The sequence below is a fragment of the Otolemur garnettii genome, unplaced genomic scaffold (genome assembly GCF_000181295.1).
Source record: "Otolemur garnettii isolate 467f Iridium unplaced genomic scaffold, OtoGar3 scaffold00084, whole genome shotgun sequence".
Classification (NCBI taxonomy): domain Eukaryota; kingdom Metazoa; phylum Chordata; class Mammalia; order Primates; family Galagidae; genus Otolemur; species Otolemur garnettii.
Genome location: NW_003852479.1, coordinates 5,342,650 through 5,357,779, shown reverse-complemented (window position 1 = coordinate 5,357,779; position 15,130 = coordinate 5,342,650). Strand labels below are relative to the sequence as shown.

The following is a 15,130-nucleotide window of genomic DNA, read 5'->3' as shown; positions in this document are numbered from 1 at the left end:
TTTTTTTCTTCTAAGCTCTTTGCCGCCTCTGATAAAATACCTGATCTGCTTGGGGACGATCTAAATGCAGCTGTTTCTCTAATATCTATCTGTCTATATATTTCTCTGGTGTGTGAGAATGTGAGAGGGAAGGAATACATACAATGGTATGTCACATAGGCTTATCAGTAGTGGCACTCAGTAGGACTGAACTTGAAGCTAGGTAGAGAATTCCTTTGAGCCATTTCTATTGAAAAAGAAATTATGGGTGCATTACAGAAATAAAATCCTAAGTAAAAGGAAACCATGAAAGCAGAAGAAAATAAATGGCAATTATTCCATTTTACTGACCTTTGTTTAAAACCCCCCTGGATTAAATGATTCAAACAGACTTTGAAATACACAACTGTCACCGTGAAGGCATTTCACGGCAAAACCTGCTGCAATATGCTATGATTAAAAGCTATGCAATCCGAGGAACCTCTGTGACAAAAAGAAAATGAACTAGGCAAGAGGGTCTGATTACTTTTCTAGAAATAAAAGGCTGCATTTTGTCGTAGTTACACAAACGTAGCTAGGTAAGACTTTCATCTTTACCCAGCTTTACAATACATTTCCACCCATCAGTATTACAGCTACAATCAAAGGAATATACACGATTTAATACGGAGAACAAACTATTATTCTGTGATACTACATGTGTTTTCAACCTGAACCCATCATAACATGTAATGAGAGTTATCATTCAGCACATACTCCACACAGAGAAAAGATTCTCACACAGCTTTCCTTGTACTCTGGTTTTTAAAAAATGTACAAATATCAATAGATACAAATGAGAGAATAAGGAGCAGCGATGTACACCGTATGTTCCCACTATAGGCTGAGTCCAGGTCTTTGTTTCAATATTCCAGAGCTACTGGAAAAAAAGCTAAGTAGCTATCCATTAAAATACATTTTTACATCATTGCTGTCAAAAGTTATACTTCTGAAAGGTTCGGTCAGAACCAATGCTATCCTGACTATTTCTGCTTGAATTTGCTTCTTTAATCCAGAGCTCTTGCAATTCTAGGAACCTGCAACACATCCACCCGAAGAACAGTTCGGTCGCAGGAAAATCTGATAAACAACGTAAGAGATAGACATTGAAGAAGAACGCAAACTTATTTTCCTAGTGAAATAGTTCTGAAGCAATTCTATTCCAATGACAAAAATTTTGCTTTTTACCAGCTACGCATCTATTCAGCTCTCATCTACCTTGTCCTCGTTTAGCAGGGTTTCCGTCAATCTTGAGATCTCCTACAACAGTTTTAATGGTGCAACTCAATCCCAAAACACTAACCACGCCCTTTATGCCCAGGGTCAAGCTTCCTTTTGCTTTCCTCTCCTCAAAGTCCAAAAATGTAAATCTTTCACCTGAAAGGATTTGCACCAGTTTCCTAACCCAAGGCAGACTCATGCAGCTGTGCCTTGGTGCTAATTCCTATTGCAAGAAGCTTTCCCCGGGGCGACGTGATTAGCCCCGAAGAGAGAGACACCCACGCTTACCTCCCACACACCTGCAACCCCTGGCGGGATGCTGGAGCCGGGGCTCGGAGGCTGCGCTGGCTCGGATCTGGTCCTGCTCTGCTCTCCCAGGAAACTACCGCGCAGGCTGCGCCTCCAGCTCCTACAGAGACCCAGGCTCCGCCCCCCTCCTCCAGTTGGTGAATTGGGCAGCTGCTGCTCCGCCCCCTGCCGTTCCGGCCGCTGCCCCGGCTAGAGACAGCGCGGAGCAGCTGCCCGGTACCCCGGTGCCTGCTCTGCAGCTGCTCTCCGCTTCCCTTCCCCCGGAGCTCCTCTCCCTCCGCAGCTCACACCTGGCACCGCCTCCCGCCCCGCCCGGGCGCCCCTGCGGGGAGGCCAGGCTCGGCCAGTCACCCCCGACCCGCGGGTCTGGTTGCTGGGTGTGTCCGGGGATGAGCCGCTCTCGGGAAAACTGCGCCTCCGCCCAGGCACGTCCCCCACCGCGCTCTCCCTCCACCCCGGCGATGTCTCCGCGGCTTCCTTTGCACCGGCGCGGAGTCCCCCGCCCAGCAGCCACGCGATGCCCACCTCAGGGCCTTCGCCCCCTTCCTTCCTCTGCTCCGCCAGGCCGCCCCCATGGGGGCGGTGCCTGTGCGGCGGACCCTACTCCCTGATTGGCACAGGTGAGAGAAGGCCCCGCCCTTCCCCTCCTTTCCGTGCTTCCCCTGTGTTCTTCTCATCTCCTCCCGCAAAGGCAGGGAACTCGCCTATTATTGGCCAGAAGTGTCCCCACCCATCGCCTCAGGCGCCGCTGCACAGCCTGCCGGGAAATGTAGTCCTGAGCCTCTAGGAATTGCCCACAATGCGGGCGAGCGGAACTACGAGTCCCCACAGGCCTTTGCGCGACTCCGGCTGGGCAGGATTCCGGACAACGCCTGGTTCCTCTCAGGTCCTTCCGGCGTCGCCGGGGTGAATTGATCCGGGAGTTGAAGAGGGCTCCAAAGGTGGGAAGTGAAGTCAGTGCCTCAGCTGCCGGTAAGGTGTAGCTGTTGTGCTCCAGTCCCTGTAGCTCCGCGCGGAGTAGAAGGAGTCTGGGGTCTCCCGGGGGCTGTGGCTGAGGCACCCGAGCTTAGTCCTGGCAGGCGGAGCGGACGGGGCTGGGAGCGGGGCCCTATGGGCGTAAGCGAGTTTCCCTTACGCGAGTGGCGTAAAGCGGGTTTGTAAATGCCGCCTGCCCGGCTCGGGCCTGAGCGCCTCCAGGAAGTCTGCTGTGGGTGGAGGCCGAAGGGGAAGGGCGAGGTTGGCCTCCAGTGCCCCCCCCGGGAAAGCAGAGGGCGGATGTGCCTGGGGTGGGTCCTCTGAAGGTGTGGCCTGGGAAGGAGGTGAGGCTGCACTTTCCCCCTGCTTTAGAAGTAAGCCGGAGACGACGTGCAGGAGGAAGGGGTGCTCGGGCGTCTGCTTTGGGGGTGACTCGGGTTATGCCCTTTGAGGGAAGAGGCGAATTGGAGAAGGAAGAGTCAGGTGCTGACAGAGTTCTACGGATTCCCTTCCAGGATAATGATGAGGCCCCACCAAGGAGTTGATTTTGCTTTAAGCAGAAAGGCTGACCCTCTTAGGTGTAATACCTGAGTTATGTTTAGTCCTTTCCTGTTTTTTAGAGCACTTTGATGTTGGGGTGCTGAAGAGGGAACTGGGGGAATTATATATGACGTGCCCAAGGTCACACAGATAGAGACAAGTCTAAATCTACTCCACTTGGAGTCCAACTTCTGAACCAGGAGCTGCTGCCCAGGAGAGAAAGAGTAGGGAGGCTGGTTGTGTTCTCTGGAGAGGGTGGAGGAAGTTGCAGAGTAAAGCTGTTTGAAGTAGTATTTCTGAGAAGCCATTTGTGAGATGAACAGTTGTTTTTTTGAACTGGGATGAAATTCTTCAGTAGAGGAAGAACCTTTTCTAACCTTTTGAAAAAACAAAAGGGATTAGTTTGAACTTGAGTATTTCCCCCTTTTATTAGGTGTATATTAAATGATAGGTTTTACTCCCCTAGATCATTTTAAAGCATAGGGTAGAACATCAGTTATACAGTATCTCCCATCCTTACAGTTAAAAGAATACCCCATTTACCTTCTGCCTTAGGAGTGTTTTTATTCTCATTTCGTAAAACTAAGAACAGTGGGATTGAATTTCTTTCTCAAAACTTTACACCTTTTTTTCAAATAATGTAGCACCAAGGAGAGTTTACTGTGCTCATTACTAGAAAAGAAGATAAATTGCGTTTCTTGGAGGTAACATTTTATATTTTGTTTGGGATTTTGGTTTACTTTTTTCCTCATTTTTTTGACTCCAAGAGGCAAGAGGGTATGTGTGTTTTGGGGTACATAAATGATAAAATCAGACTGTTAAATATTTTATTATTCTTTGCATCATCTGTGACCCCTAATTCATTCTTATTTTACATTAGTGAAAAAGCTTATATTTTACATCGAGAAGAAAGTAGTGTGCTTATTCCAGTCTTATACTCTATAATTATCATGAATATCGTTATAGCTTATGAATATTGTTATTAGATAGGTTTTTAATAGAATTGTGGGAATATGTTCATTAACATCAGGTTTCTTCAGGATAAGTTTATATTCATAAAGAGTGCTTATTCTCAGCAGGTTATCAGCCATGGTTTATTGTTAATGTAAGTTGACCATCAAAATATGCTGCATTTTGAATACACTCTGCAATTGTCATCAACATGTGTTTAACTTTTGAACACAGAAGCACTTTCTAGGATCAGAAGTATTATGTTCCCCCATGATTGAAGTTAAGATGTTCTGGGAATGACTTTTAAAATACAAGAAGTCTGATGATACTTAATAAAGTAAAATCAGGAATAACATAGCCCCTTATGTAATGGAATACACAGGCAAGGAAGAACCAATAAACAAATGGAGTTCTGTAGGGATACCTGGCTTGGTGCTAGATTAGAAGGGTGTGGTGGTTGAAGTAGACCATGAACTGAACATGAGTCAGTGACGGTAAAGCAAGATGTTAATGTACTTTCTGGATGGCAGTGTAGGCATTCGTCTTTTGTTGGGGGAGGTGTGAAGTGAGTTCTAACTTTTGGCATAAAGCTGTGTGGTTATGGGAAGAGCTTCAGAGCTAAGGGAAATTTGGAAATAAGTAAAATTAACACAATGCACTTGTTCAGTGTATGTTAGGTTTTGTCCTTGGTTTAGTTCTACCATTAACTTCTCTTCAAAGCTCTTCTCAAAGTTATAGCTTTGTTATTTCACTCCTGCTAGCTAGCATGCTGAGTAAGGTGTTGTCGGTTGTATTTGGTATTTATTGTCTTCCAGTCACATGCTGGTGTACTTGGATCTTTGCACAGAGTGAACTCTTGGATTTTTATACTAGTTTGTAGCTCACCAGTAACCACATTATTCTCATTTGGGGCTTTGTAGAGCCTTGTGTTAGCTGCTGGACATCATCTCTTAAAGGACTCAAGATCTCTTCCATATACATCTATCTCTTTAAGTCTGTAAGAATAGAAGCTGTATGTTATTTATCTTTGTAGTTTCAGCAGCTAGGAAGATTGGATACCTGTTTGCAAAGAGAATGAAGGGGCTTGCCCAAAGTTATGCAACTAGTGACTAGTGGAACTAAGGTATAATCCATGTCCTCTGGCTGCAGATCTTACATTTAAGGTAGGACAATTAAGTTTGTGAAATCATCCTAGAAAAAGTGCTACATACGTCATTGCTGAATATCACTGCAGTCACCTTGGAGGTCCTTCCCTCTGGAAGCTAAGCACTGACACCAGCACTTGGTCCACCCCTCAAAGCAATTTTGAAACTCTTTTTCTGGAATGGTCATCAGAGCTGTAGTACGAAGTCTGATAGTTAAGTTTGCAAACTCATCCTAGAAAAAGTGCTATATACCTCATTGCTGAATGTCACTACTGTCACCTTGGAAATACCTGGTGACTGTAGTTATATTGCATAGTATAGACTTAGTTTCCTTAGATTATTTATGTGAGAAAAAGCCTTTTATTTTTCAATTTTAACAATAAAATATTTTACGTTTTATTTAAATATTCACCTACTGTTACTCTCTTACTCTGCTTCCCGCGGGCAGTTTACCTCCTCTCCTCCTTTCCAGCTCTCCATCCTCATCCTGAGCCTTCCCCCTTTCTTCTGCCTTGCAGTTACGACGTGTGAACCCTCCTGACTTGAGGGCCTTTTTATGTTCCATCTCCTGCCTGGCTGTGCGCTCCATCCTACTCAAATATGGACTAGTACAAGTCAGTTTTCATGTCTCAGTTTAACTGTCGTTCCTTAGGGAGCCTTGTTCTCCTTCCCCAAATCAAAGGAGATCCCTGTGTCTTCCCCTTACTCTGTCTCTCCTGCAGCCCCAGCAGCATCAGACTTAAGTAATTCAGCGTCCGTGTGACACACGTTTGTCTCCCTTGCTGGACTGTAAGCTGCTTGAGCAGGGCCCTCCCATTTGTCATGTGTCTCCCCACAGTACCTACACGGTACCTGGACCAAGTAAGTGTTCAGTTAATATTCGCTGTGTGAATGGATGAGCACATTCATGCACAGTGCCTCCAGCACTGCTGGGAACAGAAATACAGAAATGAATGGAACCCATGTGCTTCCTACTCTCATGGAGGATCGACGTTTTTAGGAACTTTCAAATGAACTAACTGTGAAGCTTAGGCAATTTAAGGACGTTATTGACAGAACTTTAATGTGAATTGTAGAAAGGTATTTGTTCTGCCTAGATCACTAAAATCAGGATTAAGTATTTTTCTATGTGGAAATGACAAAGGAGTCAATTTCATTTACAACAAAATTACTGTATAACAGCGTCTTAGAGACCTTCTTACTGTTGTGCTTTTTGAAGCAACGTTCATTATAACAAAATAGGCATGGAAGAAACTAACTTTAATGGACTCCCTTCTTCTCTGCTGTTATCACATTTTGTCCTCAAAACTGTTATTTCATTTATGTAGTATTAATGCTGGTTTACAGCTGAGGACACCAAGTAAACTTACTTTTAACTCAAAGTTTAATTAAATTGCTAGTTTTCTGGTAGTAGATGCTGGAGCCAGGATTTGGGTATCTGGATCTGTCTCCATGCTTTCTCTCTCTCTCTCTCTTTTTTTTTTTTTGTGCTTTTAACTATGAGATCTTGTGAATTTTTGCCTCTAATATTGCTTTCTTTAGATAAGGTGACTTAGTAAAATTGAGTAGTTCTTATTTCAGAAGAGCTTATGTTTTGGGCTTCTTGAAAATTTTCCTATTATTTAAGTGAGTCTTACTTGCTTTTAACTTAGGTACTTATAAGTGTAAAAAGGTCATTTGTAAAATGCACTGAATTTAAAACTAAATTTCAGGGATAAATTGTGTTAGCGTTTGGTCTTTATTTTATTTTATTTTTTTAATCACTAATCAACATCCTGCAGGATTTGGGTCTTGAAAACAAATTCTGCAATCTTCCTGCAGTATTTTGTGGTACCCCAGTAATAGCATAGGAAAATTACAACAGCCAAGAGGTGCTGGAGCCTCACTTGCTTTCACAGACACCAGTTCACTCTCCCACAAGATACTGTCAACAAGGGATTGCTAATATTGGGCTTTAAAGTTTGATAGTGCTACTGGTTTTTCTTAAATACAAGTTTGTACTGAGTCTTAAACTTGCTTTTTACAAAGCCAGTCTTGATGTTATTGGAATCGTGGATAAAATTTTCATATTTACTTGGCAAAGCAAGTGTGTGGAGGATAAAACTGAGGTATTGCTGCTTCTGTGGACTATCGCGGTCATCAGTGTTATCAGGAATTTTAAGCCAGTTCAATGATAAAGAATTTTTCTCTGTAATCGAAACTATAAAAGTGATTTAGACATTAAGAAGTATAATTGATTCTGTATATTATTGCATTTGAAATGGTAAAGTAAGTCTTGGTCTTAGAGGTTTGTACTTTAGGGATATACATACACATGAGGTGAGAAATGAAAGCACCTTTATTACAGCAGTTAGAAATTTAGCTGTGAACTGTAGACAGGCAGTTTGGTGGTTCATTTTTGTTTCTATGAAGATGGAAATTTTCTCATTTAAGCTGTATAGTTTAAAGGTCTCTTGACTATTTTGTGATATTCAAATCTTATTTTTCAGGGTCATCCTTATATTTGTATTTATGTAGTCATTTTTTTAATCAACCAGAAGCATGTGAACCTATTCAGTCTCATTCTTTTATAGTTGTCTGGAATCAAGTTTTGCCTGCAGGGTAAAAAAATAAAAAAAAAAAGTAAAAATGCATAGGAATTACTGGGTAATAGTTAGGGAGCATTTTAAATGGTAGGCATGGTTCTGTATACTTAGGTGAGTCCCCTAGTAAGTTAACAGAAATAAGTCTAATTTGCATAATAATGACCTTTTGTTCATTTACTTATTGAGTATGTCTGATGTGTGAAATTGCCATATGTCTATGTTGGAATGAGCTGGAGTCTAGTATGATAGCCAACATTTATTGAGCAAGCACTGAGTACCAGGAATCATGCTAAGCATTGTGCATAATCTCATAAGACATTGTGGTGTCAGTATGAGACGGTCACTGTGTATGCTGCACAGGGGCGGGACTAGAGTGAGGCACAGGAGGTGCCTAGCACACCAGATTTAAGGAGACACCAACTCTCCATGTCATGCAAATCAGAGCAGAATTTTGTGATGCAGGCATCTCTTTGTCTCATCCTAGTTGTAGCCCTGATCCCCTCTCAGGATCATAGAATTTTGGATAAGATATCAATAGTAATGTGAATTGAATGCTTTTGGGGTGTTAGCCAGTGCTTATTGGGTAGTAAGTCTTTGATGAGCATTTAGTATTCTTAACCTGCTGTGTACTGCAATTAATATTTCCATTAAGTTCTCACTGATTTTAGCTAGATTAAATAAGTGACACCATTCAGCTGAGCAAAAATTCAAACTCAGGTCTTTCTGTTTCATATCCTGCTTTATACTGTCCACCTGGGTGTAGAAAAGCTTATTTACTTCTTGTTTCTTTACAGATTTCTGTATTAAGAAATAGTACTCTCAAAACATGTAAGTGCATACTTTGGACATGGTGCAGTTAACTTTTAGGGTGGGTCTCAGCAGCAATGAATGGAAGGTCCACAAGGCAGTGCTGCTGAGTACACAGAGTGACAACTGAGTCAGAATCACAGTCTTTGTTTTTTGATTTTTGTTTTTGTGACAGAGTCTCACTTTCTTACCCTTGGTAGAGTGCTGTGGCTTCATAGCTCACAGTAACCTCAAACTCTTGGGCTTAAGCGATTTTCTTGCCTAAGCTTCCTGAGTAGCTGGGTCTACCCGTGCCTACCACAACCCTTGGCTATTTTGAGACGGGTTCTCAATATGGCACAGGCTGGGCTCAAACTTGTGAGGTCAGGCGACCCACCCGCCTCAGCCTCCGGAGGACTAAGATTACAGGTGCACACTCTTGCTTCACTCTCCAGACAATTCTAAATGGAGTGTGGGCCTCTTGGCTGTGTGCCGCCGATTGGACCACGATGACAAGGGGCAGGGCAGGGTAATCTAGAAACAGTTCAGTTTCGCAGACTAACATAACCAGTACAATAGGCTATAACAGCCTGGTACAGTATTTGGTTAAAATAACTGTTACCATTCTGTTTTATTTCTTAGTGTGAATTCCATTCCTAGGGACTTTTATTTCTAAGTTGTGAAATTTGGAGATTGGACTAGATCAGACGTCCTCAAACTACAGCCTGCGGACCACATGTGGCTCACCAAAGACATTTATCCAGCCTGCAGGGTGTTTTTGCCACTGCTGCCTGTCCTGCTAAGCAGCCGACTTATCCTGGGGCCCACAGTCCGGCCCTCCAATGATCTGAGGGACAGTGAACTGGCCCCCTGTTTAAAAAGTTTGAGGACTTCTGGACTAGATAGTATATGATCGTAATTTTGCTTTAATATTTTAGAACCTTCACATTTGAGCTTGTTAAGTGCATTAGCATTTAAGGGTAAGGGTAAATTTTCTCTTGAGAGAGAGATCTGGATCTGAGTTATGAAAAATTCTGGTTCTGAATATCTTTTGCTATCAGAAGATAACTTTGTCATTTTTGCTTTGTTCTTCATAATACTTTTGTAGCCATTGTTCTAGAGCAGTGCTTTTCAAGTTGTGGTAGGTTTTTAAGAGCTCCTGTGAAAGGGAGCGCTTTCACAGGAGCTCTTAAAAACCATTGATTGGCTAAAGGAACAGTGAATGAGCAGTTTAGCCCATTTTCTCTCTCATATGTAGGATTTGATAAAAGATTTTATTTGGAAAAAAAAAAGTTTCATTCTCTTTAAGATGTTTAAAATCACTTACTTTCCCCCACTTACCTGGCTTTGTGGAGTCTTTGATTGCCCTGGCTGGGTTGGTTCTATGGAAGACAGGAGGCCTGACTGCTAGAGAGATCTGATCTCATCATCTAGATTAGACTTTCTATACTTGATCATAATAGCTAATATTGAATAATTTCTGTGTGTCATGCACTGTTTTAAACAACAATTTATCTGTGAGAATGATGTTTAATCTTCACCACAGCCTTAAGAAAGGACAATATTATTCCTATTTCATAGATGAGACAAATTACTCACTTCTATGTTAGCAGTACTCCAACGATGCTAGGTGGAATTGAAATACTCCTTTTCCTAGTTTCCTTTAGGTAACATTGTAGATTCTGAAGTCTTCCGAGAACCTTAGTGCTCTACAGAAAAGTAAGTTGTAACTTTGAAATGACTGATTTGTATGAGGCATACATACATTTAGAACCAGCCCTGCTCATCAGTTAGGGAACAGCTGCCTGTCACAGACATACTGAAGTAACAGTGGATGATAAAGGGGATGGAGTTACATTTAGGCAGTTCCCCATCACATGGGCCATTGTGCTCTAATTTGTCAGTTTTATCTGTTTTCAAAGATATTTTAACTCAACTTGCAGGGGTTGTTTTAGAAACTCTGTTCCTTCTTAGTAGCTTAGCAAACAGGTGTTTTGTCAGTCATCTTTATAGGTATTTGAAGATAGTATCTTTTTGATCTTTTTTTCTTTTAAGTAGATGGAGTCCTTGAACCTAGTTAGTATCAATTATATGAAAAATGTGGTTTGACAGGGGTGCAAGCACCTTTCCCAGTTTGATTGAGTGGGCTAGACTTTTCAGTGATGTGAGAATTCCTTGTGGAATGTGTATTTTCTGTGGATAGTTATTTAAAAGTGCAAAAACAATGCACTTTAGTAACTTAAAGTCATTTAATATACAGGCTTTGTGGCTTGGCTTAGAAATTACTTAATCTTTTATTTCAGCTGCATCTCTTTTAAGTATGCTGCTCAGCTGTCCCTCGTGAAGAGGCAGCTTAGGCATAGAGAGGGGAGGGACTTGCTTGAAGACAAGATGCTTTATAAGTGACAGGACCAGAATTTGAGCTTATGTTTGACCTTCATTCTTATACTTTACCCCTATATCTCTCTGCACATATTATTGAGTCCAAATTTTGAAAAATCCAGAAAATATGTATGTATATAATACAGTGGTATAATACCATATATTACGCTTACTAACAAGAGACTGTTTCTAGATGTCCCTAAATGTAAAGTCCTATGAATACTAAACTGACAGTAGTGCCTGTTCAGGCGGATTTAAGTTTCCGTAACTTTATTAAAAAAGAAAACTAGACGTGGAGGGCCTCGAATTATAGAAAATGTTATTTGCAGGGGATGGAGAGACACATAGGTATATCCTCAAGACTTTGTTTATTTTTGTTCAAGTAGGATTACCAACTTACCCTATTCTGTTACCTCCCTTTTTCTTGGTTTTCACTTCTAAATCTTGATCTCTTATTGAAAATGACTATAACATTTTGGCAGGAGGAAGCTCTAAGAGTTATGTAGGTTGTGGTAGCACAGGCCAGCCTCCCAGCTGTGTGAAGTGACCAGACTGTGATCTATACAGTCTTTGGATGTGTTTGGTTTCTCTGGGAGCCTGAAGGGTATGATTCTTGATGCTGTATCATTGAGAGAAAGCAAGGGGTGTCAGGTATTTGAAACCCGTAATCAACCAACTCTTGGGGAGGACTTCCTGACCAGGCAGAACGTGCAAATATAACCATCAAATAGCTTACTATAGTTGAAAGAGGGTGGGTGGCTACAAAAGAAAGTTAAAACTGGCAAATATGACTGGGTCCAGACTTTAGTAATAGAATTAATTAAGTTTTTGTGTTTGTTTTTATTTTGCTAATTTTGATATTTGAAAAGTATTAGACTGAGTCAACTTATAAATTACCAATGTTTTAGCTCATTAATTGGTTCATTCAGCAAAAATTAAGTGTCTGCTGTGCGCCTGCCATGCTGACTCTAATATCTCTGTTGGAATAAAGGAATATGGGGAAAAAATGGGAACATAAATACAAGGATACTTCTCAAGGCTGAATGAAAGCACTTCTCTCCACTGAAGTTCATGGGCGTTTTGTTGGAGAGCCAACGCAAATCAGTCGTTCCATCTTCTTCCTTTTAGGGAGGGAGATTATAGGAATTACAGGAATTTAGGACCAGGTGAGATGGCTAGTACTGAATTTAAGTAGAAAGAAGGCAGGGCCAAAAAGCCTCTGAAAACATTTTAAATGTAGAGTTTACCTTACTGAGGAAACCTCCATCTAAGGAGGAACTGCATGCGTTAGTACCAGTGACTGTTGGTCTCACGCCTCCCATTTGGGAATAAATAGGTTCTGCTCTTGTGTTATCTCAGGCCCCAGATGGTGTAAAATGAAGCTGTTTCAGGAAATGCTGATTCTGAACCCTGTGTTAAACCTCGAGTTGGCTGTACAGGGCAAGAGCTTGGAAGGCTAAGAGTTTGACAGCGGAATGGCCGAGAACCTTTTTTTTTTTTTTTTTTTTTTGCCACCTAACTCTAAACAAGTGGTCTTAAACTCAGAAAGATTTATTTATTTATTTTTTTAATTATTTTTTATTAAATCACAACTTTGTACATTGACCCATTTATGGGGTTTGGGGTACTGCTTCAATATATAATGTGAAATATGTTGAACTAAGTAACACATCCATCACAATTATACTCATTTTTAAATAGTTTTGAAATGTACCATTGCATCATGCACATTAGGGCAGGTCCCCCCAAATACCCTCCCTCTGCCCATATCCCCCCTCCCCTCTCCACTCTCTCTTCTTCCCTTCTACTTTCTGGACTATAGTTATGTTTTGCTATTCATATGAGTGTATAGGTGGTTATATATTGATTTTATAGTAGTATTGAGTACATTGGATGCTTTCTTCACCATTCTTGAGATACTTTACTAAGAAGAATATGTTCCAGCTCCATCCAGATAGACATAAAAGATGTGAGGTCTCCATCTTTTTATGGCTGCATAGTATTCCATGGAGTACATAGACCACCATTTGTTAATCCATTCATGGGTGGATGGGCACTTGGGCTATTTTCATGTCTTGGCTATTATGAATTGGGCTGCATTACACATTCTGGTGCAGATGTCTTTGTTGTAATGTATGATTTTTGATCATCTGGGTATATACTTAGTAGAGGAATTGCAGGATTGAATGGTAGGTCTACTTTTAGTTCTTGAGTTTTCTCCAAACTTCTTTCCAAAAGGCCATATTAGTTTGCATTCCCACCAGAGTGTAGAATTGTTCCCTTCCCTCCACATCCATGCCAGCATCTGTAGTTTTGGGATTTTGTGATGTGAGCTAGTCTTACTGGAGTTAGATGATATCTCAAAGTGGTTTTGATTTGCATTTCTCTGATGATTAAAGATGATGAGCATTTTTTCATGTGTCTGTAGGCCCTGCACCTGTCTTCAGAGAACTTGATGTTGAAGTCTCTTGCCCACATAGAAATGGGGTTATTTATTCTTTTCTTACTGATTAGTTTGAGTTCTCTGTAGATTCTAGTTATCAGACCTTTGTCGTCAGAAACACACTTAAAGCTGATTCATCTTATGTTTGAAATTAGCAGTTTTATTTTGAATATTCAAAGAAATAATGGGGGAAGTATAAATGAGAAGTTTGCTTACCCTGTATTTCACAGAGGGTGTTTTGGAAGAAAAATTTATTTTAATGTTTTGCCTCTTATCTAAATTCTTACCTACAATGCTGGTTCTTATTGTTTTTTATCTTTAATGTTTTTATTCTATGTATGCTGAGTGCATACAAAACTGACTTTGAAAAATTTCTCCCAAAGCAACACATTGAAAAGTTCTTTACACATAGTAAAGTTCTTGTTATGTTGCCCCACACTGACATCGAATTTTTATTATTTTATTTTTAGATGGAAATTGTGACTCTGGACAAGTGCACCACACCATATCCAGATTCTGGTTGCTATGGTAGTTAGGAGGCAGATGAGATCACTTTTTAAGATCGTCCCATAGTCTTACTGGAAAACTGAAGTGTCCCAGTTCGTGAATGTGTGTTCTAAAAGTTCAGTTGTAAATTGGTTCTCAGGAGCATTTTTCATAGGAACAGTATTAAAAGGTGGTTTTGTATGCTGTAGGCCAGCCATTTATTTAGCCCCCAGTGTTGCAAAAAAACACTGTCCTTTTTGGTGACAAATAAGGTGATGTCTATTGGAGTTCACAGGTAGGAAAGTCAGCAGTGAGTCCCAAAGTGACTGCAGCTACTTCCTGACCCCTTCCCTCTTGGTTGGCCTTTACAGCTGTGATGATCTGCCTTGTGCTCTCAAGAGGCAGACGTAGAAATGCTTCCTTCCAGCCTACTGTCCTTTTTAGTGTTTCACTTTCTTTTTAACTGAGATTCTTGAAAACTTAGATTCCCTTACCAGCTCACTCTTAGCCCATTAAGATACCACCGTGAGCAGAGAGAAAGGAGCTCTCATACACTGTTGGTGGGACTGCAAACTAGTGCAACCTCTATGGAAAATTGTATAGTGATACTTCAGAGAGCTTTAGGTAGTAGACCTACCTACCATTTGACCCAGCAGTCAAACCACTGTATACCACTGCTGGGTATACACCCAAAGGAAAAAGAGGACGACTGCACTTGAATGTTTATAGCAGCAGAGTTCACAATCACAAAGATGCAGAAACCACCTAGGTGCCCCCCAGTATGTGAGTGGATTATTAAACTGTGGTATATGCATACTGTGCAGTTCTACTCAGCCACAAGATGTGGTGATCTGGTATCTTTTTGGATAACCTGGATGGAACTGGAAATCATTCTTCAAAGTAAAACATCACAAGAGTGAGAAACACATGTGCTCAGTGCCAGGTTGGGAGTGAGGTCAGTGCACACGTGGATGCAGGTCTCTCTAGTGTCCAGTTGGGACTAATGGATCACAGGTCAGTGCACACAAGCACACAGGTCTCTCTAGTGTCCAGTTGGGACTAATGGATCACAGGTCGGTGCACATGAGCACACAGGTCTCTCTAGTGTCCAGGTGGGACTAATGGATCACAAGTCAGTGCACACGAGCACACAGGTCTTTCTAGTGTCCAGGTGGGACTAATGGATCACAGGTCAGTGCACATGAGCACACAGCTCTCTCTAGTGTCCAGTTGGGACTAATGGATCACAGGTCAGTGCACACGAGCACACAGGTCTCTCTAGTGTCCAG

At 41.5% G+C, this 15,130-nt stretch overlaps 2 protein-coding genes across 2 annotated transcripts in view; one reads left to right on the top strand and one right to left on the bottom strand.

Annotated features, from left to right (window-relative positions):
* Positions 1-1,694, bottom strand: part of SERPINI1 (serpin family I member 1) — an 84,869-nt gene extending 83,175 nt beyond the window's left edge. The window contains exon 1 of the mRNA XM_003794646.3: positions 1,528-1,694. The gene's annotated coding sequence lies outside the window, so the exon portion shown is untranslated. The remainder of the gene's footprint in view (positions 1-1,527) is intronic.
* A 713-nt stretch (positions 1,695-2,407) lies between these two features.
* PDCD10 (programmed cell death 10) overlaps positions 2,408-15,130 on the top strand; it is a 44,505-nt gene continuing 31,782 nt past the window's right edge. Inside the window, exon 1 of the mRNA XM_003794645.2 lies at positions 2,408-2,520. The gene's annotated coding sequence lies outside the window, so the exon portion shown is untranslated. The remainder of the gene's footprint in view (positions 2,521-15,130) is intronic.